Below are 13,988 nucleotides of genomic sequence, written 5' to 3'. Positions count from 1 at the left end.
AGGTGTTACTTGAATTGTGATAACCTATCAACTGTCAAAACCACACACTGTTGTCAAAAGCAAACTCACGTAGAAATCGTAGCGGTGAAAAAAATGCTGCTCAAACCAACAATATAATCTTGCATTTGGAAATAAAGAATAAATCACATGTTTCTGCCCGGTATCGAACCGGGGACCTTTCGCGTGTGAGGCGAACGTGATAACCGCTACACTACAGAAACTAGACTGAAAAAGCTTCTGTGGTCACGGCACGCAATCAAGATCAAGGACCGAAAGGCAAACGCTTTGATAGCAAACAATAAAATTATGTTTCTGCCCAGTTTCGAACTGGGGACCTTTTGCGTGTTAGGCGAACGTGATAACCGCTACACTACAGAAACTCACTGTACTACCAAAGACATTCACACATACCTAAATGCAATTGAACAAAATCATCCACCCAAAGCCAACAGGTTTACCTCAATGTTTAAAAACAGGACAAAGGGCATTTTTCAACCAGGGAACATGCGTTCATTTGTCAGGCCATTGTGAATCAAATGGGTGAAAATCATGCTGCCCAAACCAACAGTATAGCCTTGTGTGAGAAAAAATGCTCACAAACACATGTTTCTGCCCGGTGTCAAACCAGGGACCTTTCGCGTGTAAAGCGAACATGATAACCACTACACTACAGAACCTTCATGAAAGGGAGTGAAATGTTCACGTCAAGCAATCAAGTGCAAAAGTGGAAACAGAGTAATGGCATCATCTGAAAAGCAAAACTTGCATCTTTCAATGAGGGAACTTTTCACTTGTCAGGCTAACGTGATTCTGGTTTAAACGTAGCTGAGCTGGATTTGCATGGAAAAAAACATTTTGGATAAAGCATTCTCATGCCTTTGTCCAAAAGCCAAAAAGAAAGAGAAAAAGCACGTAGATGCCTAGTTTTGCACCCTAAAACTCTCAGGTGTTACTTGAATTGTGATAACCTATCAACTGTCAAAACCACACACTGTTGTCAAAAGCAAACTCACGTAGAAATCGTAGCGGTGAAAAAAATGCTGCTCAAACCAACAATATAATCTTGCATTTGGAAATAAAGAATAAATCACATGTTTCTGCCCGGTATCGAACCGGGGACCTTTTGCGTGTGAGGCGAACGTGATAACCGCTACACTACAGAAACTAGACGGAAAAAGATTCTGTGGTCACGGCATGCAATCAAGATCAAGGACCGAAAGGCAAACGCTTTGATAGCAAACAATAAAATTATGTTTCTGCCCAGTTTCGAACTGGGGACCTTTCGCGTGTTAGGCGAACGTGATAACCGCTACACTACAGAAACTCACGGTACTACCAAAGACATTCACACATACCTAAATGCAATTGAACAAAATCATCCACCCAAAGCCAACAAGTTTACCTCAATGTTTAAAAACAGGACAAAGGGCATTTTTCAACCAGGGAACATGCGTTCATTTGTCAGGCCATTGTGAATCAAATGGGTGAAAATCATGCTGCCCAAAGCAACAGTATAGCTTTGTGTGAGAAAAAATGCTCACAAACACATGTTTCTGCCCGGTGTCAAACCAGGGACCTTTTGCGTGTAAAGCGAACGTGATAACCACTACACTACAGAAACTTCATGAAAAGGAGTGAAATGTTCACGTCAAGCAATCAAGAGCAAAAGTGGAAACAGAGTAATGGCATCATCTGAAAAGCAAAACTTGCATCTTTCAATGAGGGAACTTTTCACTTGTCAGGCTAACGTGATTCTGGTTTAAACGTAGCTGAGCTGGATTTGCATGGAAAAAAACATTTTGGATAAAGCATTCTCATGCCTTTGTCCAAAAGCCAAAAAGAAAGAGAAAAAGCACGTAGATGCCTAGTTTTGCACCCTAAAACTCTCAGGTGTTACTTGAATTGTGATAACCTATCAACTGTCAAAACCACACACTGTTGTCAAAAGCAAACTCACGTAGAAATCATAGCGGTGAAAAAAATGCTGCTCAAACCAACAATATAATCTTGCATTTGGAAATAAAGAATAAATCACATGTTTCTGCCCGGTATCGAACCGGGGACCTTTCGCGTGTGAGGCGAACGTGATAACCGCTACACTACAGAAACTAGACTGAAAAAGCTTCTGTGGTCACGGCACGCAATCAAGATCAAGGACCGAAAGGCAAACGCTTTGATAGCAAACAATAAAATTATGTTTCTGCCCAGTTTCGAACTGGGGACCTTTTGCGTGTTAGGCGAACGTGATAACCGCTACACTACAGAAACTCACTGTACTACCAAAGACATTCACACATACCTAAATGCAATTGAACAAAATCATCCACCCAAAGCCAACAGGTTTACCTCAATGTTTAAAAACAGGACAAAGGGCATTTTTCAACCAGGGAACATGCGTTCATTTGTCAGGCCATTGTGAATCAAATGGGTGAAAATCATGCTGCCCAAACCAACAGTATAGCCTTGTGTGAGAAAAAATGCTCACAAACACATGTTTCTGCCCGGTGTCAAACCAGGGACCTTTCGCGTGTAAAGCGAACGTGATAACCACTACACTACAGAAACTTCATGAAAGGGAGTGAAATGTTCACGTCAAGCAATCAAGTGCAAAAGTGGAAACAGAGTAATGGCATCATCTGAAAAGCAAAACTTGCATCTTTCAATGAGGGATCTTTTCACTTGTCAGGCTAACGTGATTCTGGTTTAAACGTAGCTGAGCTGGATTTGCATGGAAAAAAACATTTTGGATAAAGCATTCTCATGCCTTTGTCCAAAAGCCAAAAAGAAAGAGAAAAAGCACGTAGATGCCTAGTTTTGCACCCTAAAACTCTCAGGTGTTACTTGAATTGTGATAACCTATCAACTGTCAAAACCACACACTGTTGTCAAAAGCAAACTCACGTAGAAATCGTAGCGGTGAAAAAAAATGCTGCTAAAACCAACAATATAATCTTGCATTTGGAAATAAAGAATAAATCACATGTTTCTGCCCGGTATCGAACCGGGGACCTTTCGCGTGTGAGGCGAACGTGATAACCGCTACACTACAGAAACTCGACGGAAAAAGTTTCTGTGTTCACGGCATGCAATCAAGATCAAGGACCGAAAGGCAAACGCTTTGATAGCAAACAATAAAATTATGTTTCTGCCCAGTTTCGAACTGGGGACCTTTCGCGTGTTAGGCGAACGTGATAACCGCTACACTACAGAAACTCACGGTACTACCAAAGACATTCACACATACCTAAATGCAATTGAACAAAATCATCCACCCAAAGCCAACAAGTTTACCTCAATGTTTAAAAACAGGACAAAGAGCATTTTTCAACCAGGGAACATGCGTTCATTTGTCAGGCCATTGTGAATCAAATGGGTGAAAATCATGCTGCCCAAACCAACAGTATAGCCTTGTATGAGAAAAAATGCTCACAAACACATGTTTCTGCCCGGTGTCGAACCAGGGACCTTTCGCGTGTAAAGCGAACGTGATAACCACTACACTACAGAAACTTCATGAAAAGGAGTGAAATGTTCACGTCAAGCAATCAAGAGCAAAAGTGGAAACAGAGTAATGGCATCATCTGAAAAGCAAAACTTGCATCTTTCAATGAGGGAACTTTTCACTTGTCAGGCTAACGTGATTCTGGTTTAAACGTAGCTGAGCTGGATTTGCATGGAAAAAAACATTTTGGATAAAGCATTCTCATGCCTTTGTCCAAAAGCCAAAAAGAAAGAGAAAAAGCACGTAGATGCCTAGTTTTGCACCCTAAAACTCTCAGGTGTTACTTGAATTGTGATAACCTATCAACTGTCAAAACCACACACTGTTGTCAAAAGCAAACTGACGTAGAAATCGTAGTGGTGAAAAAAATGCTGCTCAAACCAACAATATAATCTTGCATTTGGAAATAAAGAATAAATCACATGTTTCTGCCCGGTATCGAACCGGGGACCTTTCGCGTGTGAGGCGAACGTGATAACCGCTACACTACAGAAACTAGACTGAAAAAGCTTCTGTGGTCACGGCATGCAATCAAGATCAAGGACCGAAAGGCAAACGCTTTGATAGCAAACAATAAAATTATGTTTCTGCCCAGTTTCGAACTGGGGACCTTTCGCGTGTTAGGCGAACGTGATAACCGTTACACTACAGAAACTCACTGTACTACCAAAGACATTCACACATACCTAAATGCAATTGAACAAAATCATCCACCCAAAGCCAACAGGTTTACCTCAATGTTTAAAAACAGGACAAAGGGCATTTTTCAACCAGGGAACATGCGTTCATTTGTCAGGCCATTGTGAATCAAATGGGTGAAAATCATGCTGCCCAAACCAACAGTATAGCCTTGTGTGAGAAAAAATGCTCACAAACACATGTTTCTGCCCGGTGTCGAACCAGGGACCTTTCGCGTGTAAAGCGAACGTGATAACCACTACACTACAGAAACTTCATGAAAGGGAGTGAAATGTTCACGTCAAGCAATCAAGTGCAAAAGTGGAAACAGAGTAATGGCATCATCTGAAAAGCAAAACTTGCATCTTTCAATGAGGGAACTTTTCACTTGTCAGGCTAACGTGATTCTGGTTTAAACGTAGCTGAGCTGGATTTGCATGGAAAAAAACATTTTGGATAAAGCATTCTCATGCCTTTGTCCAAAAGCCAAAAAGAAAGAGAAAAAGCACGTAGATGCCTAGTTTTGCACCCTAAAACTCTCAGGTGTTACTTGAATTGTGATAACCTATCAATTGTCAAAACCACACACTATTGTCAAAAGCAAACTCACGTAGAAATCGTAGCGGTGAAAAAAATGCTGCTCAAACCAACAATATAATCTTGCATTTGGAAATAAAGAATAAATCACATGTTTCTGCCCGGTATCGAACCGGGGACCTTTCGCGTGTGAGGCGAACGTGATAACCGCTACACTACAGAAACTAGACGGAAAAAGCTTCTGTGGTCACGGCATGCAATCAAGATCAAGGACCGAAAGGCAAACGCTTTGATAGCAAACAATAAAATTATGTTTCTGCCCAGTTTCGAACTGGGGACCTTTCGCATGTTAGGCGAACATGATAACCGCTACACTACAGAAACTCACGGTACTACCAAAGACATTCACACATACCTAAATGCAATTGAACAAAATCATCCACCCAAAGCCAACAGGTTTACCTCAATGTTTAAAAACAGGACAAAGGGCATTTTTCAACCAGGGAACATGCGTTCATTTGTCAGGCCATTGTGAATCAAATGGGTGAAAATCATGCTGCCCAAACCAACAGTATAGCCTTGTGTGAGAGAAAATGCTCACAAACACATGTTTCTGCCCGGTGTCGAACCAGGGACCTTTCGCGTGTAAAGCGAACGTGATAACCACTACACTACAGAAACTTCATGAAAAGGAGTGAAATGTTCACGTCAAGCAATCAAGAGCAAAAGTGGAAACAGAGTAATGGCATCATCTGAAAAGCAAAACTTGCATCTTTCAATGAGGGAACTTTTCACTTGTCAGGCTAACGTGATTCTGGTTTAAACGTAGCTGAGCTGGATTTGCATGGAAAAAAACATTTTGGATAAAGCATTCTCATGCCTTTGTCCAAAAGCCAAAAAGAAAGAGAAAAAGCACGTAGATGCCTAGTTTTGCACCCTAAAACTCTCAGGTGTTACTTGAATTGTGATAACCTATCAACTGTCAAAACCACACACTGTTGTCAAAAGCAAACTGACGTAGAAATCGTAGTGGTGAAAAAAATGCTGCTCAAACCAACAATATAATCTTGCATTTGGAAATAAAGAATAAATCACATGTTTCTGCCCGGTATCGAACCGGGGACCTTTCGCGTGTGAGGCGAACGTGATAACCGCTACACTACAGAAACTAGACTGAAAAAGCTTCTGTGGTCACGGCATGCAATCAAGATCAAGGACCGAAAGGCAAACGCTTTGATAGCAAACAATAAAATTATGTTTCTGCCCAGTTTCGAACTGGGGACCTTTCGCGTGTTAGGCGAACGTGATAACCGTTACACTACAGAAACTCACTGTACTACCAAAGACATTCACACATACCTAAATGCAATTGAACAAAATCATCCACCCAAAGCCAACAGGTTTACCTCAATGTTTAAAAACAGGACAAAGGGCATTTTTCAACCAGGGAACATGCGTTCATTTGTCAGGCCATTGTGAATCAAATGGGTGAAAATCATGCTGCCCAAACCAACAGTATAGCCTTGTGTGAGAGAAAATGCTCACAAACACATGTTTCTGCCCGGTGTCGAACCAGGGACCTTTCGCGTGTAAAGCGAACGTGATAACTACTACACTACAGAAACTTCATGAAAAGGAGTGAAATGTTCACGTCAAGCAATCAAGAGCAAAAGTGGAAACAGAGTAATGGCATCATCTGAAAAGCAAAACTTGCATCTTTCAATGAGGGAACTTTTCACTTGTCAGGCTAACGTGATTCTGGTTTAAACGTAGCTGAGCTGGATTTGCATGGAAAAAAACATTTTGGACAAAGCATTCTCATGCCTTTGTCCAAAAGCCAAAAAGAAAGAGAAAAAGCACGTAGATGCCTAGTTTTGCACCCTAAAACTCTCAGGTGTTACTTGAATTGTGATAACCTATCAACTGTCAAAACCACACACTGTTGTCAAAAGCAAACTCACGTAGAAATCGTAGCGGTGAAAAAAATGCTGCTCAAACCAACAATATAATCTTGCATTTGGAAATAAAGAATAAATCACATGTTTCTGCCCGGTATCGAACCGGGGACCTTTCGCGTGTGAGGCGAACGTGATAACCGCTACACTACAGAAACTAGACTGAAAAAGCTTCTGTGGTCACGGCACGCAATCAAGATCAAGGACCGAAAGGCAAACGCTTTGATAGCAAACAATAAAATTATGTTTCTGCCCAGTTTCGAACTGGGGACCTTTTGCGTGTTAGGCGAACGTGATAACCGCTACACTACAGAAACTCACTGTACTACCAAAGACATTCACACATACCTAAATGCAATTGAACAAAATCATCCACCCAAAGCCAACAGGTTTACCTCAATGTTTAAAAACAGGACAAAGGGCATTTTTCAACCAGGGAACATGCGTTCATTTGTCAGGCCATTTTGAATCAAATGGGTGAAAATCATGCTGCCCAAACCAACAGTATAGCCTTGTGTGAGAAAAAATGCTCACAAACACATGTTTCTGCCCGGTGTCAAACCAGGAACCTTTCGCGTGTAAAGCGAACGTGATAACCACTACACTACAGAAACTTCATGAAAGGGAGTGAAATGTTCACGTCAAGCAATCAAGTGCAAAAGTGGAAACAGAGTAATGGCATCATCTGAAAAGCAAAACTTGCATCTTTCAATGAGGGAACTTTTCACTTGTCAGGCTAACGTGATTCTGGTTTAAACGTAGCTGAGCTGGATTTGCATGGAAAAAAACATTTTGGATAAAGCATTCTCATGCCTTTGTCCAAAAGCCAAAAAGAAAGAGAAAAAGCACGTAGATGCCTAGTTTTGCACCCTAAAACTCTCAGGTGTTACTTGAATTGTGATAACCTATCAACTGTCAAAACCACACACTGTTGTCAAAAGCAAACTCACGTAGAAATCGTAGCGGTGAAAAAAATGCTGCTCAAACCAACAATATAATCTTGCATTTGGAAATAAAGAATAAATCACATGTTTCTGCCCGGTATCGAACCGGGGACCTTTTGCGTGTGAGGCGAACGTGATAACCGCTACACTACAGAAACTAGACGGAAAAAGATTCTGTGGTCACGGCATGCAATCAAGATCAAGGACCGAAAGGCAAACGCTTTGATAGCAAACAATAAAATTATGTTTCTGCCCAGTTTCGAACTGGGGACCTTTCGCGTGTTAGGCGAACGTGATAACCGCTACACTACAGAAACTCACGGTACTACCAAAGACATTCACACATACCTAAATGCAATTGAACAAAATCATCCACCCAAAGCCAACAAGTTTACCTCAATGTTTAAAAACAGGACAAAGGGCATTTTTCAACCAGGGAACATGCGTTCATTTGTCAGGCCATTGTGAATCAAATGGGTGAAAATCATGCTGCCCAAACCAACAGTATAGCTTTGTGTGAGAAAAAATGCTCACAAACACATGTTTCTGCCCGGTGTCAAACCAGGGACCTTTTGCGTGTAAAGCGAACGTGATAACCACTACACTACAGAAACTTCATGAAAAGGAGTGAAATGTTCACGTCAAGCAATCAAGAGCAAAAGTGGAAACAGAGTAATGGCATCATCTGAAAAGCAAAACTTGCATCTTTCAATGAGGGAACTTTTCACTTGTCAGGCTAACGTGATTCTGGTTTAAACGTAGCTGAGCTGGATTTGCATGGAAAAAAACATTTTGGATAAAGCATTCTCATGCCTTTGTCCAAAAGCCAAAAAGAAAGAGAAAAAGCACGTAGATGCCTAGTTTTGCACCCTAAAACTCTCAGGTGTTACTTGAATTGTGATAACCTATCAACTGTCAAAACCACACACTGTTGTCAAAAGCAAACTCACGTAGAAATCATAGCGGTGAAAAAAATGCTGCTCAAACCAACAATATAATCTTGCATTTGGAAATAAAGAATAAATCACATGTTTCTGCCCGGTATCGAACCGGGGACCTTTCGCGTGTGAGGCGAACGTGATAACTGCTACACTACAGAAAGAAGATGGAAAAAGCTTCTGTGGTCACGGCATGCAATCAAGATCAAGGACCGAAAGGCAAACGCTTTGATAGCAAACAATAAAATTATGTTTCTGCCCAGTTTCGAACTGGGGACCTTTCGCATGTTAGGCGAACGTGATAACCGCTACACTACAGAAACTCACTGTACTACCAAAGACATTCACACATACCTAAATGCAATTGAACAAAATCATCCACCCAAAGCCAACAGGTTCACCTCAATGTTTAAAAACAGGACAAAGGGCATTTTTCAACCAGGGAACATGCGTTCATTTGTCAGGCCATTGTGAATCAAATGGATGAAAATCATGCTGCCCAAACCAACAGTATAGCCTTGTGTGAGAAAAAATGCTCACAAACACATGTTTCTGCCCGGTGTCGAACCAGGGACCTTTCGCGTGTAAAGCGAACGTGATAACCACTACACTACAGAAACTTCATGAAAAGGAGTGAAATGTTCACGTCAAGCAATCAAGAGCAAAAGTGGAAACAGAGTAATGGCATCATCTGAAAAGCAAAACTTGCATCTTTCAATGAGGGAACTTTTCACTTGTCAGGCTAACGTGATTCTGGTTTAAACGTAGCTGAGCTGGATTTGCATGGAAAAAAACATTTTGGACAAAGCATTCTCATGCCTTTGTCCAAAAGCCAAAAAGAAAGAGAAAAAGCACGTAGATGCCTAGTTTTGCACCCTAAAACTCTCAGGTGTTACTTGAATTGTGATAACCTATCAACTGTCAAAACCACACACTGTTGTCAAAAGCAAACTCACGTAGAAATCGTAGCGGTGAAAAAAATGCTGCTCAAACCAACAATATAATCTTGCATTTGGAAATAAAGAATAAATCACATGTTTCTGCCCGGTATCGAACCGGGGACCTTTCGCGTGTGAGGCGAACGTGATAACCGCTACACTACAGAAACAAGACGGAAAAAGCTTCTGTGGTCACGGCATGCAATCAAGATCAAGGACCGAAAGGCAAACGCTTTGATAGCAAACAATAAAATTATGTTTCTGCCCAGTTTCGAACTGGGGATCTTTCGCGTGTTAGGCGAACGTGATAACTGCTACACTACAGAAACTCACGGTACTACCAAAGACATTCACACATACCTAAATGCAATTGAACAAAATCATCCACCCAAAGCCAACAAGTTTACCTCAATGTTTAAAAACAGGACAAAGGGCATTTTTCAACCAGGGAACATGCGTTCATTTGTCAGGCCATTGTGAATCAAATGGGTGAAAATCATGCTGCCCAAACCAACAGTATAGCCTTGTGTGAGAAAAAATGCTCACAAACACATGTTTCTGCCCAGTGTCGAACCAGGGACCTTTCGCGTGTAAAGCGAACGTGATAACCACTACACTACAGAAACTTCATGAAAAGGAGTGAAATGTTCACGTCAAGCAATCAAGTGCAAAAGTGGAAACCGAGTAATGGCATCATCTGAAAAGCAAAACTTGCATCTTTCAATGAGGGAACTTTTCACTTGTCAGGCTAACGTGATTCTGGTTTAAACGTAGCTGAGCTGGATTTGCATGGAAAAAAACATTTTGGATAAAGCATTCTCATGCCTTTGTCCAAAAGCCAAAAAGAAAGAGAAAAAGCACGTAGATGCCTAGTTTTGCACCCTAAAACTCTCAGGTGTTACTTGAATTGTGATAACCTATCAACTGTCAAAACCACACACTGTTGTCAAAAGCAAACTCACGTAGAAATCGTAGCGGTGAAAAAAAATGCTGCTCAAACCAACAATATAATCTTGCATTTGGAAATAAAGAATAAATCACATGTTTCTGCCCGGTATCGAACCGGGGACCTTTCGCGTGTGAGGCGAACGTGATAACCGCTACACTACAGAAACTAGACGGAAAAAGTTTCTGTGTTCACGGCATGCAATCAAGATCAAGGACCGAAAGGCAAACGCTTTGATAGCAAACAATAAAATTATGTTTCTGCCCAGTTTCGAACTGGGGACCTTTCGCGTGTTAGGCGAACGTGATAACCGCTACACTACAGAAACTCACAGTACTACCAAAGACATTCACACATACCTAAATGCAATTGAACAAAATCATCCACCCAAAGCCAACAAGTTTACCTCAATGTTTAAAAACAGGACAAAGGGCATTTTTCAACCAGGGAACATGCGTTCATTTGTCAGGCCATTGTGAATCAAATGGGTGAAAATCATGCTGCCCAAACCAACAGTATAGCCTTGTGTGAGAAAAAATGCTCACAAACACATGTTTCTGCCCGGTGTCGAACCAGGGACCTTTCGCGTGTAAAGCGAACGTGATAACCACTACACTACAGAAACTTCATGAAAAGGAGTGAAATGTTCACGTCAAGCAATCAAGAGCAAAAGTGGAAACAGAGTAATGGCATCATCTGAAAAGCAAAACTTGCATCTTTCAATGAGGGAACTTTTCACTTGTCAGGCTAACGTGATTCTGGTTTAAACGTAGCTGAGCTGGATTTGCATGGAAAAAAACATTTTGGACAAAGCATTCTCATGCCTTTGTCCAAAAGCCAAAAAGAAAGAGAAAAAGCACGTAGATGCCTAGTTTTGCACCCTAAAACTCTCAGGTGTTACTTGAATTGTGATAACCTATCAACCGTCAAAAACACACACTGTTGTCAAAAGCAAACTCACGTAGAAATCGTAGCGGTGAAAAAAATGCTGCTCAAACCAACAATATAATCTTGCATTTGGAAATAAAGAATAAATCACATGTTTCTGCCCGGTATCGAACCGGGGACCTTTCGCGTGAGGCGCGAACGTGATAACCGCTACAATACAGAAAGTAGACGGAAAAAGCTTCTGTGGTCACGGCATGCAATCAAGATCAAGGACCAAAAGGCAAACGCTTTGATAGCAAACAATAAAATTATGTTTCTGCCCAGTTTCGAACTGGGGACCTTTCGCATGTTAGGCGAACATGATAACCACTACACTACAGAAACTCACGGTACTACCAAAGACATTCACACATACCTAAATGCAATTGAACAAAATCATCCACCCAAAGCCAACAGGTTCACCTCAATGTTTAAAAACAGGACAAAGGGCATTTTTCAACCAGGGAACATGCGTTCATTTGTCAGGCCATTGTGAATCAAATGGGTGAAAATCATGCTGCCCAAACCAACAGTATAGCCTTGTGTGAGAAAAAATGCTCACAAACACATGTTTCTGCCCGGTGTCGAACCAGGGACCTTTCGCGTGTAAAGCGAACGTGATAACCACTACACTACAGAAACTTCATGAAAAGGAGTAAAATGTTCACGTCAAGCAATCAAGAGCAAAAGTGGAAACAGAGTAATGGCATCATCTGAAAAGCAAAACTTGCATCTTTCAATGAGGGAACTTTTCACTTGTCAGGCTAACGTGATTCTGGTTTAAACGTAGCTGAGCTGGATTTGCATGGAAAAAAACATTTTGGACAAAGCATTCTCATGCCTTTGTCCAAAAGCCAAAAAGAAAGAGAAAAAGCACGTAGATGCCTAGTTTTGCACCCTAAAACTCTCAGGTGTTACTTGAATTGTGATAACCTATCAACTGTCAAAACCACACACTGTTGTCAAAAGCAAACTCACGTAGAAATCGTAGCGGTGAAAAAAATGCTGCTCAAACCAACAATATAATCTTGCATTTGGAAATAAAGAATAAATCACATGTTTCTGCCCGGTATCGAACCGGGGACTTTTCGCGTGAGAGGCGAACGTGATAACCGCTACAATACAGAAAGTAGACGGAAAAAGCTTCTGTGGTCACGGCATGCAATCAAGATCAAGGACCAAAAGGCAAACGCTTTGATAGCAAACAATAAAATTATTTTTCTGCCCAGTTTTGAACTGGGGACCTTTCGCATGTTAGGCGAACATGATAACCGCTACACTACAGAAACTCACGGTACTACCAAAGACATTCACACATACCTAAATGCAATTGAACAAAATCATCCACCCAAAGCCAACAAGTTCACCTCAATGTTTAAAAACAAGACAAAGGGCATTTTTCAACCAGGGAACATGCGTTCATTTGTCAGGCCATTGTGAATCAAATGGGTGAAAATCATGCTGCCCAAACCAACAGTATAGCCTTGTGTGAGAAAAAATGCTCACAAACACATGTTTCTGCCCGGTGTCGAACCAGGGACCTTTCGCGTGTAAAGCGAACGTGATAACCACTACACTACAGAAACTTCATGAAAAGGAGTGAAATGTTCACGTCAAGCAATCAAGAGCAAAAGTGGAAACAGAGTAATGGCATCATCTGAAAAGCAAAACTTGCATCTTTCAATGAGGGAACTTTTCACTTGTCAGGCTAACGTGATTCTGGTTTAAACGTAGCTGAGCTGGATTTGCATGGAAAAAAACATTTTGGATAAAGCATTCTCATGCCTTTGTCCAAAAGCCAAAAAGAAAGAGAAAAAACACGTAGATGCCTAGTTTTGCACCCTAAAACTCTCAGGTGTTACTTGAATTGTGATAACCTATCAACTGTCAAAACCACACACTGTTGTCAAAAGCAAACTCACGTAGAAATCGTAGTGGTGAAAAAAATGCTGCTCAAACAAACAATATAATCTTGCATTTGGAAATAAAGAATAAATCACATGTTTCTGCCCGGTATCGAACCGGGGACCTTTCGCGTGTGAGGCAAACGTGATAACCGCTACACTACAGAAACTAGACTGAAAAAGCTTCTGTGGTCACGGCACGCAATCAAGATCAAGGACCGAAAGGCAAACGCTTTGATAGCAAACAATAAAATTATGTTTCTGCCCAGTTTCGAACTGGGGACCTTTCGCGTGTTAGGCGAACGTGATAACCGCTACACTACAGAAAATCACTGTACTACCAAAGACATTCACACATACCTAAATGCAATTGAACAAAATCATCCACCCAAAGCCAACAGGTTTACCTCAATGTTTAAAAGCAGGACAAAGGGCATTTTTCAACCAGGGAACATGCGTTCATTTGTCAGGCCATTGTGAATCAAATGGGTGAAAATCATGCTGCCCAAACCAACAGTATAGCCTTGTGTGAGAAAAAATGCTCACAAACACATGTTTCTGCCCGGTGTCAAACCAGGGACCTTTCGCGTGTAAAGCGAACGTGATAACCACTACACTACAGAAACTTCATGAAAGGGAGTGAAATGTTCACGTCAAGCAATCAAGAGCAAAAGTGGAAACAGAGTAATGGCATCATCTGAAAAGCAAAACTTGCATCT

General features: G+C 41.2%; 43 non-coding genes across 43 annotated transcripts; all 43 read right to left on the bottom strand.

Moving 5' to 3' along the window:
- Nucleotides 1–148: 148 nt before the first annotated feature.
- Nucleotides 149–221, bottom strand: TRNAV-CAC (transfer RNA valine (anticodon CAC)). Its single transcript has one exon. It is a non-coding gene; the product is annotated as a tRNA-Val (tRNA).
- An 86-nt stretch (nucleotides 222–307) lies between these two features.
- Nucleotides 308–380, bottom strand: TRNAV-AAC (transfer RNA valine (anticodon AAC)). Its single transcript has one exon. It is a non-coding gene; the product is annotated as a tRNA-Val (tRNA).
- A 224-nt stretch (nucleotides 381–604) lies between these two features.
- On the bottom strand, nucleotides 605–677 carry TRNAV-UAC (transfer RNA valine (anticodon UAC)). The gene has a single exon. It is a non-coding gene; the product is annotated as a tRNA-Val (tRNA).
- A 415-nt stretch (nucleotides 678–1,092) lies between these two features.
- TRNAV-CAC (transfer RNA valine (anticodon CAC)) lies at nucleotides 1,093–1,165 on the bottom strand. The gene has a single exon. It is a non-coding gene; the product is annotated as a tRNA-Val (tRNA).
- An 86-nt stretch (nucleotides 1,166–1,251) lies between these two features.
- On the bottom strand, nucleotides 1,252–1,324 carry TRNAV-AAC (transfer RNA valine (anticodon AAC)). The gene has a single exon. It is a non-coding gene; the product is annotated as a tRNA-Val (tRNA).
- A 224-nt stretch (nucleotides 1,325–1,548) lies between these two features.
- Nucleotides 1,549–1,621, bottom strand: TRNAV-UAC (transfer RNA valine (anticodon UAC)). The gene has a single exon. It is a non-coding gene; the product is annotated as a tRNA-Val (tRNA).
- Nucleotides 1,622–2,036: 415 nt separating this feature from the next.
- Nucleotides 2,037–2,109, bottom strand: TRNAV-CAC (transfer RNA valine (anticodon CAC)). Its single transcript has one exon. It is a non-coding gene; the product is annotated as a tRNA-Val (tRNA).
- An 86-nt stretch (nucleotides 2,110–2,195) lies between these two features.
- TRNAV-AAC (transfer RNA valine (anticodon AAC)) lies at nucleotides 2,196–2,268 on the bottom strand. Its single transcript has one exon. It is a non-coding gene; the product is annotated as a tRNA-Val (tRNA).
- A 224-nt stretch (nucleotides 2,269–2,492) lies between these two features.
- Nucleotides 2,493–2,565, bottom strand: TRNAV-UAC (transfer RNA valine (anticodon UAC)). Its single transcript has one exon. It is a non-coding gene; the product is annotated as a tRNA-Val (tRNA).
- A 416-nt stretch (nucleotides 2,566–2,981) lies between these two features.
- On the bottom strand, nucleotides 2,982–3,054 carry TRNAV-CAC (transfer RNA valine (anticodon CAC)). Its single transcript has one exon. It is a non-coding gene; the product is annotated as a tRNA-Val (tRNA).
- An 86-nt stretch (nucleotides 3,055–3,140) lies between these two features.
- On the bottom strand, nucleotides 3,141–3,213 carry TRNAV-AAC (transfer RNA valine (anticodon AAC)). The gene has a single exon. It is a non-coding gene; the product is annotated as a tRNA-Val (tRNA).
- Nucleotides 3,214–3,437: 224 nt separating this feature from the next.
- Nucleotides 3,438–3,510, bottom strand: TRNAV-UAC (transfer RNA valine (anticodon UAC)). The gene has a single exon. It is a non-coding gene; the product is annotated as a tRNA-Val (tRNA).
- A 415-nt stretch (nucleotides 3,511–3,925) lies between these two features.
- TRNAV-CAC (transfer RNA valine (anticodon CAC)) lies at nucleotides 3,926–3,998 on the bottom strand. Its single transcript has one exon. It is a non-coding gene; the product is annotated as a tRNA-Val (tRNA).
- An 86-nt stretch (nucleotides 3,999–4,084) lies between these two features.
- Nucleotides 4,085–4,157, bottom strand: TRNAV-AAC (transfer RNA valine (anticodon AAC)). Its single transcript has one exon. It is a non-coding gene; the product is annotated as a tRNA-Val (tRNA).
- A 224-nt stretch (nucleotides 4,158–4,381) lies between these two features.
- TRNAV-UAC (transfer RNA valine (anticodon UAC)) lies at nucleotides 4,382–4,454 on the bottom strand. The gene has a single exon. It is a non-coding gene; the product is annotated as a tRNA-Val (tRNA).
- Nucleotides 4,455–4,869: 415 nt separating this feature from the next.
- Nucleotides 4,870–4,942, bottom strand: TRNAV-CAC (transfer RNA valine (anticodon CAC)). Its single transcript has one exon. It is a non-coding gene; the product is annotated as a tRNA-Val (tRNA).
- Nucleotides 4,943–5,028: 86 nt separating this feature from the next.
- TRNAV-AAC (transfer RNA valine (anticodon AAC)) lies at nucleotides 5,029–5,101 on the bottom strand. Its single transcript has one exon. It is a non-coding gene; the product is annotated as a tRNA-Val (tRNA).
- Nucleotides 5,102–5,325: 224 nt separating this feature from the next.
- Nucleotides 5,326–5,398, bottom strand: TRNAV-UAC (transfer RNA valine (anticodon UAC)). The gene has a single exon. It is a non-coding gene; the product is annotated as a tRNA-Val (tRNA).
- Nucleotides 5,399–5,813: 415 nt separating this feature from the next.
- Nucleotides 5,814–5,886, bottom strand: TRNAV-CAC (transfer RNA valine (anticodon CAC)). The gene has a single exon. It is a non-coding gene; the product is annotated as a tRNA-Val (tRNA).
- An 86-nt stretch (nucleotides 5,887–5,972) lies between these two features.
- On the bottom strand, nucleotides 5,973–6,045 carry TRNAV-AAC (transfer RNA valine (anticodon AAC)). Its single transcript has one exon. It is a non-coding gene; the product is annotated as a tRNA-Val (tRNA).
- A 224-nt stretch (nucleotides 6,046–6,269) lies between these two features.
- TRNAV-UAC (transfer RNA valine (anticodon UAC)) lies at nucleotides 6,270–6,342 on the bottom strand. Its single transcript has one exon. It is a non-coding gene; the product is annotated as a tRNA-Val (tRNA).
- A 415-nt stretch (nucleotides 6,343–6,757) lies between these two features.
- TRNAV-CAC (transfer RNA valine (anticodon CAC)) lies at nucleotides 6,758–6,830 on the bottom strand. Its single transcript has one exon. It is a non-coding gene; the product is annotated as a tRNA-Val (tRNA).
- An 86-nt stretch (nucleotides 6,831–6,916) lies between these two features.
- Nucleotides 6,917–6,989, bottom strand: TRNAV-AAC (transfer RNA valine (anticodon AAC)). Its single transcript has one exon. It is a non-coding gene; the product is annotated as a tRNA-Val (tRNA).
- Nucleotides 6,990–7,213: 224 nt separating this feature from the next.
- Nucleotides 7,214–7,286, bottom strand: TRNAV-UAC (transfer RNA valine (anticodon UAC)). The gene has a single exon. It is a non-coding gene; the product is annotated as a tRNA-Val (tRNA).
- A 415-nt stretch (nucleotides 7,287–7,701) lies between these two features.
- On the bottom strand, nucleotides 7,702–7,774 carry TRNAV-CAC (transfer RNA valine (anticodon CAC)). The gene has a single exon. It is a non-coding gene; the product is annotated as a tRNA-Val (tRNA).
- Nucleotides 7,775–7,860: 86 nt separating this feature from the next.
- On the bottom strand, nucleotides 7,861–7,933 carry TRNAV-AAC (transfer RNA valine (anticodon AAC)). Its single transcript has one exon. It is a non-coding gene; the product is annotated as a tRNA-Val (tRNA).
- Nucleotides 7,934–8,157: 224 nt separating this feature from the next.
- Nucleotides 8,158–8,230, bottom strand: TRNAV-UAC (transfer RNA valine (anticodon UAC)). The gene has a single exon. It is a non-coding gene; the product is annotated as a tRNA-Val (tRNA).
- A 415-nt stretch (nucleotides 8,231–8,645) lies between these two features.
- TRNAV-CAC (transfer RNA valine (anticodon CAC)) lies at nucleotides 8,646–8,718 on the bottom strand. The gene has a single exon. It is a non-coding gene; the product is annotated as a tRNA-Val (tRNA).
- An 86-nt stretch (nucleotides 8,719–8,804) lies between these two features.
- On the bottom strand, nucleotides 8,805–8,877 carry TRNAV-AAC (transfer RNA valine (anticodon AAC)). Its single transcript has one exon. It is a non-coding gene; the product is annotated as a tRNA-Val (tRNA).
- Nucleotides 8,878–9,101: 224 nt separating this feature from the next.
- TRNAV-UAC (transfer RNA valine (anticodon UAC)) lies at nucleotides 9,102–9,174 on the bottom strand. The gene has a single exon. It is a non-coding gene; the product is annotated as a tRNA-Val (tRNA).
- Nucleotides 9,175–9,589: 415 nt separating this feature from the next.
- Nucleotides 9,590–9,662, bottom strand: TRNAV-CAC (transfer RNA valine (anticodon CAC)). Its single transcript has one exon. It is a non-coding gene; the product is annotated as a tRNA-Val (tRNA).
- An 86-nt stretch (nucleotides 9,663–9,748) lies between these two features.
- Nucleotides 9,749–9,821, bottom strand: TRNAV-AAC (transfer RNA valine (anticodon AAC)). Its single transcript has one exon. It is a non-coding gene; the product is annotated as a tRNA-Val (tRNA).
- Nucleotides 9,822–10,045: 224 nt separating this feature from the next.
- TRNAV-UAC (transfer RNA valine (anticodon UAC)) lies at nucleotides 10,046–10,118 on the bottom strand. The gene has a single exon. It is a non-coding gene; the product is annotated as a tRNA-Val (tRNA).
- A 416-nt stretch (nucleotides 10,119–10,534) lies between these two features.
- Nucleotides 10,535–10,607, bottom strand: TRNAV-CAC (transfer RNA valine (anticodon CAC)). The gene has a single exon. It is a non-coding gene; the product is annotated as a tRNA-Val (tRNA).
- An 86-nt stretch (nucleotides 10,608–10,693) lies between these two features.
- TRNAV-AAC (transfer RNA valine (anticodon AAC)) lies at nucleotides 10,694–10,766 on the bottom strand. Its single transcript has one exon. It is a non-coding gene; the product is annotated as a tRNA-Val (tRNA).
- Nucleotides 10,767–10,990: 224 nt separating this feature from the next.
- Nucleotides 10,991–11,063, bottom strand: TRNAV-UAC (transfer RNA valine (anticodon UAC)). Its single transcript has one exon. It is a non-coding gene; the product is annotated as a tRNA-Val (tRNA).
- Nucleotides 11,064–11,637: 574 nt separating this feature from the next.
- On the bottom strand, nucleotides 11,638–11,710 carry TRNAV-AAC (transfer RNA valine (anticodon AAC)). The gene has a single exon. It is a non-coding gene; the product is annotated as a tRNA-Val (tRNA).
- A 224-nt stretch (nucleotides 11,711–11,934) lies between these two features.
- Nucleotides 11,935–12,007, bottom strand: TRNAV-UAC (transfer RNA valine (anticodon UAC)). Its single transcript has one exon. It is a non-coding gene; the product is annotated as a tRNA-Val (tRNA).
- Nucleotides 12,008–12,581: 574 nt separating this feature from the next.
- TRNAV-AAC (transfer RNA valine (anticodon AAC)) lies at nucleotides 12,582–12,654 on the bottom strand. Its single transcript has one exon. It is a non-coding gene; the product is annotated as a tRNA-Val (tRNA).
- A 224-nt stretch (nucleotides 12,655–12,878) lies between these two features.
- Nucleotides 12,879–12,951, bottom strand: TRNAV-UAC (transfer RNA valine (anticodon UAC)). Its single transcript has one exon. It is a non-coding gene; the product is annotated as a tRNA-Val (tRNA).
- Nucleotides 12,952–13,366: 415 nt separating this feature from the next.
- Nucleotides 13,367–13,439, bottom strand: TRNAV-CAC (transfer RNA valine (anticodon CAC)). Its single transcript has one exon. It is a non-coding gene; the product is annotated as a tRNA-Val (tRNA).
- Nucleotides 13,440–13,525: 86 nt separating this feature from the next.
- Nucleotides 13,526–13,598, bottom strand: TRNAV-AAC (transfer RNA valine (anticodon AAC)). The gene has a single exon. It is a non-coding gene; the product is annotated as a tRNA-Val (tRNA).
- Nucleotides 13,599–13,822: 224 nt separating this feature from the next.
- Nucleotides 13,823–13,895, bottom strand: TRNAV-UAC (transfer RNA valine (anticodon UAC)). Its single transcript has one exon. It is a non-coding gene; the product is annotated as a tRNA-Val (tRNA).
- Between the last annotated feature and the right edge of the window lie 93 nt (nucleotides 13,896–13,988).

Source organism: Phyllobates terribilis, unplaced genomic scaffold, assembly GCF_046119375.1.
Source record: "Phyllobates terribilis strain yellow unplaced genomic scaffold, ASM4611937v1 Scaffold_3__8_contigs__length_932513732, whole genome shotgun sequence".
In the NCBI taxonomy this organism is placed as follows: domain Eukaryota; kingdom Metazoa; phylum Chordata; class Amphibia; order Anura; family Dendrobatidae; genus Phyllobates; species Phyllobates terribilis.
The sequence above is the reverse complement of the archived record's forward strand: the minus strand, read 5'-3'. Positions and strand labels throughout refer to the sequence as shown.